The 7,564-nt window shown below is 45.3% G+C and overlaps 1 long non-coding RNA gene across 1 annotated transcript; it reads left to right on the forward strand.

Annotated features, from left to right (window-relative positions):
* The first annotated feature begins 323 nt into the window (after positions 1-323).
* LOC147957884 (uncharacterized) lies at positions 324-789 on the forward strand. The gene is made up of 3 exons (XR_015610503.1): positions 324-477; positions 570-632; positions 722-789. It is a non-coding gene; the product is annotated as an uncharacterized LOC147957884 (long non-coding RNA).
* The last annotated feature ends 6,775 nt before the right edge of the window (positions 790-7,564 follow it).

Consider the following 7,564-nt stretch of genomic DNA (forward strand, 5'->3'; position numbering starts at 1 on the left):
TGCATTTATTGATGATTCTGATCGAGATTATTAGTAGTGTCAGGTATTACATTTTTTTATGTTGTACTTGATGATGATACACTTAAGTGATACACATATTATTATTCATGTCGGTCTTTTTTTATGTTGTACTAATTTCGTTTACTGTTTGTCATGGCAGGTGTTGAAAGATGGTGGGCGCTGGTCGGGAGCGTGGTCTGAGGTCTTTGAACGGCCAGTGCAACTCGCCATCAAGGTTAGTGATACGTACTCAGTTATCTTTCTCCATTACATTCTGTGCGCTTCCATCAATGATTACAAATGGTCATGTGAGTGGTGTTGCAGGCTGCTATACAGAGTGAGAGAGATAGAACGGAGAAACTTCTAGCGGAGGCGGCGGAGAGGCAGCGGGAGTTGGAGGAGAGGACGACAAAGATGATGGAGGAGGAGAGGGCACGGAATGACATGCAGGCAAGGGCCATGTACGAGCTCCTTGTGGTAAGTTTCTTCTGCAGATTAGCCAAAAAATTCATGTAGTGTTTGTCTCATTACTAACTAGTATGACTGAGTCGTCAAAACCAAATGTGCAGTCTGTGTGCGAGAAGACAGGTCAGACCGCTCCGCCGATGCCAGTGATTGCTCCTGGGACCACGGTGAGTTTTATTGAATGGACATTACTTGCTAGTCTTAACATTTGAGTGTCATCATGCTAACAAGACATTGGAAATGATCTTTGGTGCAGCGTAACTCCAGACAAGCATCGCACGATCCTTCTCCAGCTACCGACACGAGCCACCCCGCTCCTACACCTCCTACATCTTGGTAAGTTTATCTAGTGTTTTGCTTAACACATGCATAAAGACCTAGACTTAGCTTTATTTCCTCCAATGCTTACCATAATGACCTAGACTTAGCTTCTTCACCTCCAAAATGACTTAATAAGCTTACTGACCTCCAAAACCATCCATTTTACCTAAGTTAGCTCTAAAACAATCTGTACTTAGCTTTGTTTCCTCCAAAATGACCAAAGTTAGCTCTAATATGCTTAGTTAACTAGGTTTGCTCAATAATGACATGTACTTAGCTTACTTATGTCAAAAATGGCATAATTAGCTTAGTTAGCTCATAAACGATCCATTTTACCTAAGTTAGTTCTAAAATGATCCATTTTACCTTACTTAGCTCATAAACGATCCATTTTACCTACGTTAGCTCTAAAATGACCCATTTAACCTTACTTAGCTCATAAATGATCCATTCTACCCAAGTTAGCTCTAAAATGACCCATTTTACCTAGGTTAGCTCCAAAATGATCCATCTTACCTAGGTTACCTCTAAAATGATGCATTTTACCTAAGTTTGCTCATAAGCGATCCATTGCACCTAGGTTAGCTCATAAACGATCCATTTCACCTAAGTTAGCTCACAAATGATCAATTTCACCTAAATTAGCTCATAAATGTCATATATTCTTCTTCTTCTTCTTCATTTTCTTCTTCTTCTTCTTCTTCTAATCTTCTTCTTCTTCTTCTAATCTTCTTCTTCTAACTTTCTTATTTCCCATTTTGCAGAACTCATTCACTTCACGGAAGCTTGCATAGATGGAGTGCTTGTTTGGATGAACTATGTTTCCTTTGTATCTATGAACTATGCATGTATGGTAGGATGACACTATTGTAATATGTATGGTTGGATGCATGTATGTCGAACTTGCTATGTATGGTTGATGGAACTATGCATGTATGATGAAATTATATGTGTTGGATATCTCATATGTTTGCTGTGAACTTGCCATGTGAAAAATATACATGTATCATCTATTTGCTGTGAAAATGGTTGGGTATATGAAAAAACAGAGGCAATGCAGGCTCTTTGCCGTCTGCCACTGACGGCAACGGGCTCTTTGCCGTCTGCTGCGAACGGCAAAGAAGCCACGTGGCATCCAGCTGTGCTTCCTGGGAGCTGACCCATTTGGTCAGTTTGCCTACAGTGGCAGACGGCAAAGACTTTGCCGTCAGTGGCGGACGGCAAAGAACCTGCCATGTAGTGACGTGTAGATGACATCACACGGCGGACGGCAAAGACCCTAGAAATTTTGCTGTCAGCGGCGGACGGCAAAGGCCTTCCGTTAGCCACTTAACGGACTGACAGCGCAATTATTGCCGTTCGCTCTGTTTGCCGTCCGCCGCGGATGGCAAAGACTTTGCCGTCAGTAGCAGACGGCAAAGTAGCTGTTTGCCGAAGCCTACTTTGCAGGAGCCTTTTGCCGTCCGTGGCTGACGGCAAAGGCCTTTGCCATCCGCCGTTCAGGCCTTTGCCGTCCGCCGTGGCGGACGGCAAAGTAGCTGATTCCTGTAGTGTACACTTGTTGTTTTCTTGACAATAGTAAGATGTTAATCCTATTAACCCTCAGGAGTTTAGCTTGAGCATGAAGTCACACATTTCATCGTTTGAGTTTGAAACTATTATTCTAAAAAAACAGTAATTATTTAGTAACGCTAATATTTCTCGAATAAGTTTGACCAGATTTGACCATAGTTTGACCAGATTTGACCAAAATTCAAAAAATAAAAATAATTATTTAGTAACACTAATATTCTTGAATAATTATGTAGTAACATTAATACTTCTTGAATAAGTAGTTTGACCAGATTTAACCAATTTTTTTAAAAAACTGAAATTTGACCATATCTTTTTTTTCCTTTTGGAATTTGAGGATTCTAAAAAATTCCAAACAGGCCGTAGGCGGTCTCCATCGGATGCGGATTTTCGTGCTGAATTTTTTGATATATTATACGTTTTTCCGACACCGTATGCAAAAGTTATAGCCGTTTTACATTTTCCCTACACTTTTTGCAAAACATGTCCAAATTTAAGTTTTCAAATTTTCCTAACTAGTAGATGTAGTAATATAACTACCTCTTGAAGGATTTTATTATTTTGAAGTTTTTATCATTTTCTTTTGATTTTTTCAGAACTGAAAAGGCGACACGCGCGCGGGGGGGGGGGGGGGGGGGGGTAGAGTTTGAAAATTGCCCTATAGTGCCGGTTTGTGTCACAAACCGGTACTACAGGTCAGACCCCTTTAGTACCGGTTCGTGGCATAAACCGGTACTAAAGGTTAGCCCTTTAGTACCGGTTTGTGCCACGAACCGGTACTAAAGGTGATCGTGGGGCCCCAGCCTGACGCCAGCCTGCCATCACCCCTTTAGTACCGGTTCGTGGCACGAACCGGTACTAAAGGTTCAACACAAACCGGCATTAATGCATAGTCGTTCGACCCGACACTAATGGTACCATTAGTGCCGGCTCAAATTCAAACCGGCACTAATGTGCTTCACGTTTGACCCTTTTTCTACTAGTGAAAGTACGCCGGGTCCGTCCAGCTTGGACCGTATACTCGATCGCTCGTGTCAAATTCATGGCACCCTAGACAAGCCAGCCAATCACACCAACAGGGATTGTTGGGTGTTCAAGTAGGCCGGCAAGTTAATCACCGAAAACAAGGACAAGGGGCCGCATAGCGATGACGAGGAAGAACCCCGGCAGCCGCACACCAGAGGACAGAAGAGGTTTCCCCCGCAAGTGTGGACGGTGAACATGATATACGCAACCCACATCCCCAAGAGGGAGCGGAAGCGTGCGTTCAGGGACGTATATGCGCTGGAGCCAGTCGCCCCGAATTTCAACCCTTGGTCCTCCTAGATTAGGGGGTCTTCGGACAGCCGGACTATCTCCATTGGCCAGACTGTTAGGCTATGAAGATACAAGATTGAAGACTTTGTCTCGTGTCCAGATGGGACTCTACTTGGCATGGAAGGCAAGCTAGGCAATACGTATATGGATATCTCCTCCTTTGTAACCGACCTTGTGTAACCCTAACCCTCTCCGGTGTCTATATAAACCGGAGGGTTTTAGTCCATAGGACAACAATAACAACATACAATCATACCATAGGCTAGCTTCTAGGGTTTAGCCTCTCTGATCTCGTGGTAGATCTACTCTTGTAACACCCATACCGTCAATATCAATCAAGCAGGACGTAGGGTTTTACCTCCATCAAGAGGGCCCGAACCTGGGTAAAACTTCGTGTCCCTTGCCTTCTGTTACCATCTAGCCTAGACGCACAGTTCGGGACCCCCTACCCGAGATCCGCCAGTTTTGACACCGACATTGGTGCTTTCATTGAGAGTTCCTCTGTGACGTCGCCGTTAGGCTTGATGGCTCTTACTATCATCGGTAGCGATGCGGTCCAGGGTGAGACTTTTCTCCCCGGACAGATCTTCGTATTTGGCGGCTTTGCACTGCGGGCTAATTCGCTTGGCCATCTGGAGCAGATTGAAAGCTACGCCCCTGGCCATCAGGTCAGATTGGGAATTTTGAACTACACGGCCGACATCCGCGGAGACTTGATCTTCGATGGATTTGAGCCACAGCCGGGCGCGCCGCATTGTCTCAATGGGCATGACCTAGCTCTACCACCAGACAGTACTTCAGAGGCCGCGCCCACACCAGCTCCGACCCTTAGCTCGGAGCCAACTGCGCCAATCAAGGACGGGTGGCTAGACACCGCCTTAGGGGCTGCAGTCTCGACGGCGATTGAGCCAAACACCAGCATAATCCCCTGCGTAACCCGTGACTCCAAGGTGCCGGACTCTCTTCCGGACCTCTAACCATCCGCATTCCGCCAATCAAATCCGAGTGGGCGCCGATCATGGAATTCATTGCCGCGGATATCTTTCAGCACTCGCCCTTCGGCGACATTCTTAATTCACTAAGGTCTCTCTCTTTGTCAGGAGAGCCCTAGCCGGATTATGGCCAACAGGACTGGGATGCGGACGACGAAGAAATTCGACACCCCACCCACCACCCACATTGTAGCCACTGTCGATGATTTAACCGACATGCTCGATCGACTCCAAAGACATCGACGGTATGGACGATGATGTAGGAGACGAACATGAACTAGCACCTATAGGGCACTGGAAAGCCACCTCGTCGTACGGCATATACATGGTGGATACACCCAATGAAGGCAACGACGACGAGATAGCGGAGGATGACCCCTCCAAGAAGCAACCCAAGCGCCGACATCACCGGCGCTGCTCTAAGTCCCGCCAAAGCAAAAGTGGTGATACCGGCGCAGGAGATAATAACACTCCGAATAGCGCCGAAGAAAACGAAAACCCCCTCCAGCAAGAGTTAGATCAGGAGGATGAAGGTGCCAGCTCTCCTGAGAGAGCGGCTGGCGGAGAGGAGGAGGATGACAATTACATGCCCCCCTCCGAAGACGAGGCAAGCCTTGGGGATGATGAATTCGCCGTACCAGAGGATCCCGTCGAACAAGAGCGCTTCAAGCGCAGGCTTATGGCCACGGCAAATAGCCTGAAGAAAAAGCAGCAGTAGCTTCAAGCTGATCAAGATCTGCTAGCTGACAAATGGACTAAAGTCCTCGCAGCCGAGGAATATAAACTCGAGCATCCCTCCAAGAGTTACCCAAGGCGCAGGTTACTACCCCGACTGGAGGAAGAAGCGTATGATACGGCTGACCGGCCACCTCATGGCCGCGATAGAGAGGCATTCCTGCCAAAAGCTCAGCCTCCACCCCAACGCCATCCAAATAAAAAGGCATGGGGAGATACGCCAGACCTACGAGACATATTGGAGGACAAAGCCAAGCACTCAAGATCGATCTACGGATCATGAGGGTGCACCACTCTACGAGACGGTAAACGTCACGCCGGATACAGTAAAAGCAAATCCGGCCGGGCCGAACACAGCGGGCATGACCCATACGAGCTGCGTCACGATATAGCTTAATACAGAGGCGCCGCACACCCCTTATGCTTCACAGACGAAGTAATGGAGCATCAATTCCCAGAAGGTTTCAAACCTATAAACATTGAATCATACGACGGCACAACAGATCCCGCGGTATGGATTGAGGACTTCCTCCTCCACATCCACATGGCCCACGGTGATGACATACATGCCATCAAGTACCTCCCACTAAAACTCAAAGGACCAGCACATCATTGGCTTAATAGCTTGCCAGCGGACTCCATTAGCTATTGGGAAGATCTGGAAGCCGCATTCCTCGACAACTTTGAGGGCACTTATGTGCGACCACCAGACGCCGATGACTTGAGCCACATAATTCAACAGCCAGAAGAGTCGGCCAGGCAATTCTGGACTCGGTTCCTTACAAAGAAAAACCAAATCATCGACTGTCCGGATGTGGAGGCCTTAGTGGCTTTCAAACACAACATCCGAGATGAGTGGCTAGCCCGTCACCTTGGTCAGGAAAAGCCGAAATCTATGGCAGCCCTCACGACACTCATGACCCTCTTTTGTGTGGGAGAAGACAGCTGGTTGGCTCGCAGTAACAACATATCAAAGAACCATGGTACCTCAGATACCAAGGACGGGAACAGCAGGTCACGTCGCAACAAGCATAAGCGCCGCATTAACGGCGAAAGTACTGAGGATAAGACAGTCAATGCCGGATTCAAAGGATCTAAACCCGGTCAGCAGAAAAAGCCATTCAAACAAACACTAGTAGAAAACGGAGCTTTAAAACCGGTTTGTAAGGGCCTTTAGTGCGGGTTATGAAACCGGCACTAAAGTGTGGGCACTAAAGTCACCCCCCTTTAGTACCGGTTCGGCACGAACCGGCGCTAAAGTGCCACCACGTGGCGTGAGCTCACGCCCTGGTATGGGGGACCTTTAGTACCGGTTGGTGTTTTTTGAATTTTTTTTTGAAAATTTTGGAAATTTTTTTTGATTTTTTTTCGATTTTTAATTTTTCTTAATTATTTGATGATTTAGTCTCTAATCACCTCTCTTAACTGCTCAAGTGTGGATCACTCATTCCAAATCATCTAACTTCCCGACCGGTCACCCATCCCTCTCACTACTCCAGCCCGAGCATGCTTAACTTTCGGGTTCTATTCTCCTTCGTTTCCAAGTCTGCACTTGTTGTTTTCCTGACAATAGTAAGATGTTAATCCTATTAACCCTCAGGAGTTTAGCTTGAGCATTAAGTCACACATTTCATCGTTTGAGTTTGAAACTATTATTCTAAAAAAACAGTAATTATTTAGTAACGCAAATATTTCTTGAATAAGTTTGACCAGATTTGACCATAGTTTGACCAGATTTGACCAAAATTCAAAAAATAAAAACAATTATTTAGTAACACTAATATTCTTGAATAATTATGTAGTAACATTAATACTTCTTGAATAAGTAGTTTGACCAGATTTAACCAATTTTTTTTAAAAAAACTGAAATTTGACGATATCTTTTTTTCCTTTTGGAATTTGAGGATTCTAAAAAATTCCAAACAGGCCGTAGGCGGTCTCCATCGGATGCGGATTTTTGTGCTGAATTTTTTGATATATTATATGTTTTTCCGACATCGTATGCAAAAGTTATAGCCGTTTTACATTTTCCCTACACTTTTTGCAAAACATGTCCAAATTTAAGTTTTCAAATTTTCCTAACTAGTAGATGTAGTAATATAACTACCTCTTGAAGGATTTTATTTTTTGAAGTTTTTATCATTTTCTTTTGATTTTTTCAG

This window comes from Triticum urartu, chromosome 7A (genome assembly GCF_056163025.1).
Source record: "Triticum urartu cultivar PI428250 chromosome 7A, HENAU_Tu73, whole genome shotgun sequence".
Taxonomy (NCBI): Eukaryota; Viridiplantae; Streptophyta; class Magnoliopsida; order Poales; family Poaceae; genus Triticum; species Triticum urartu.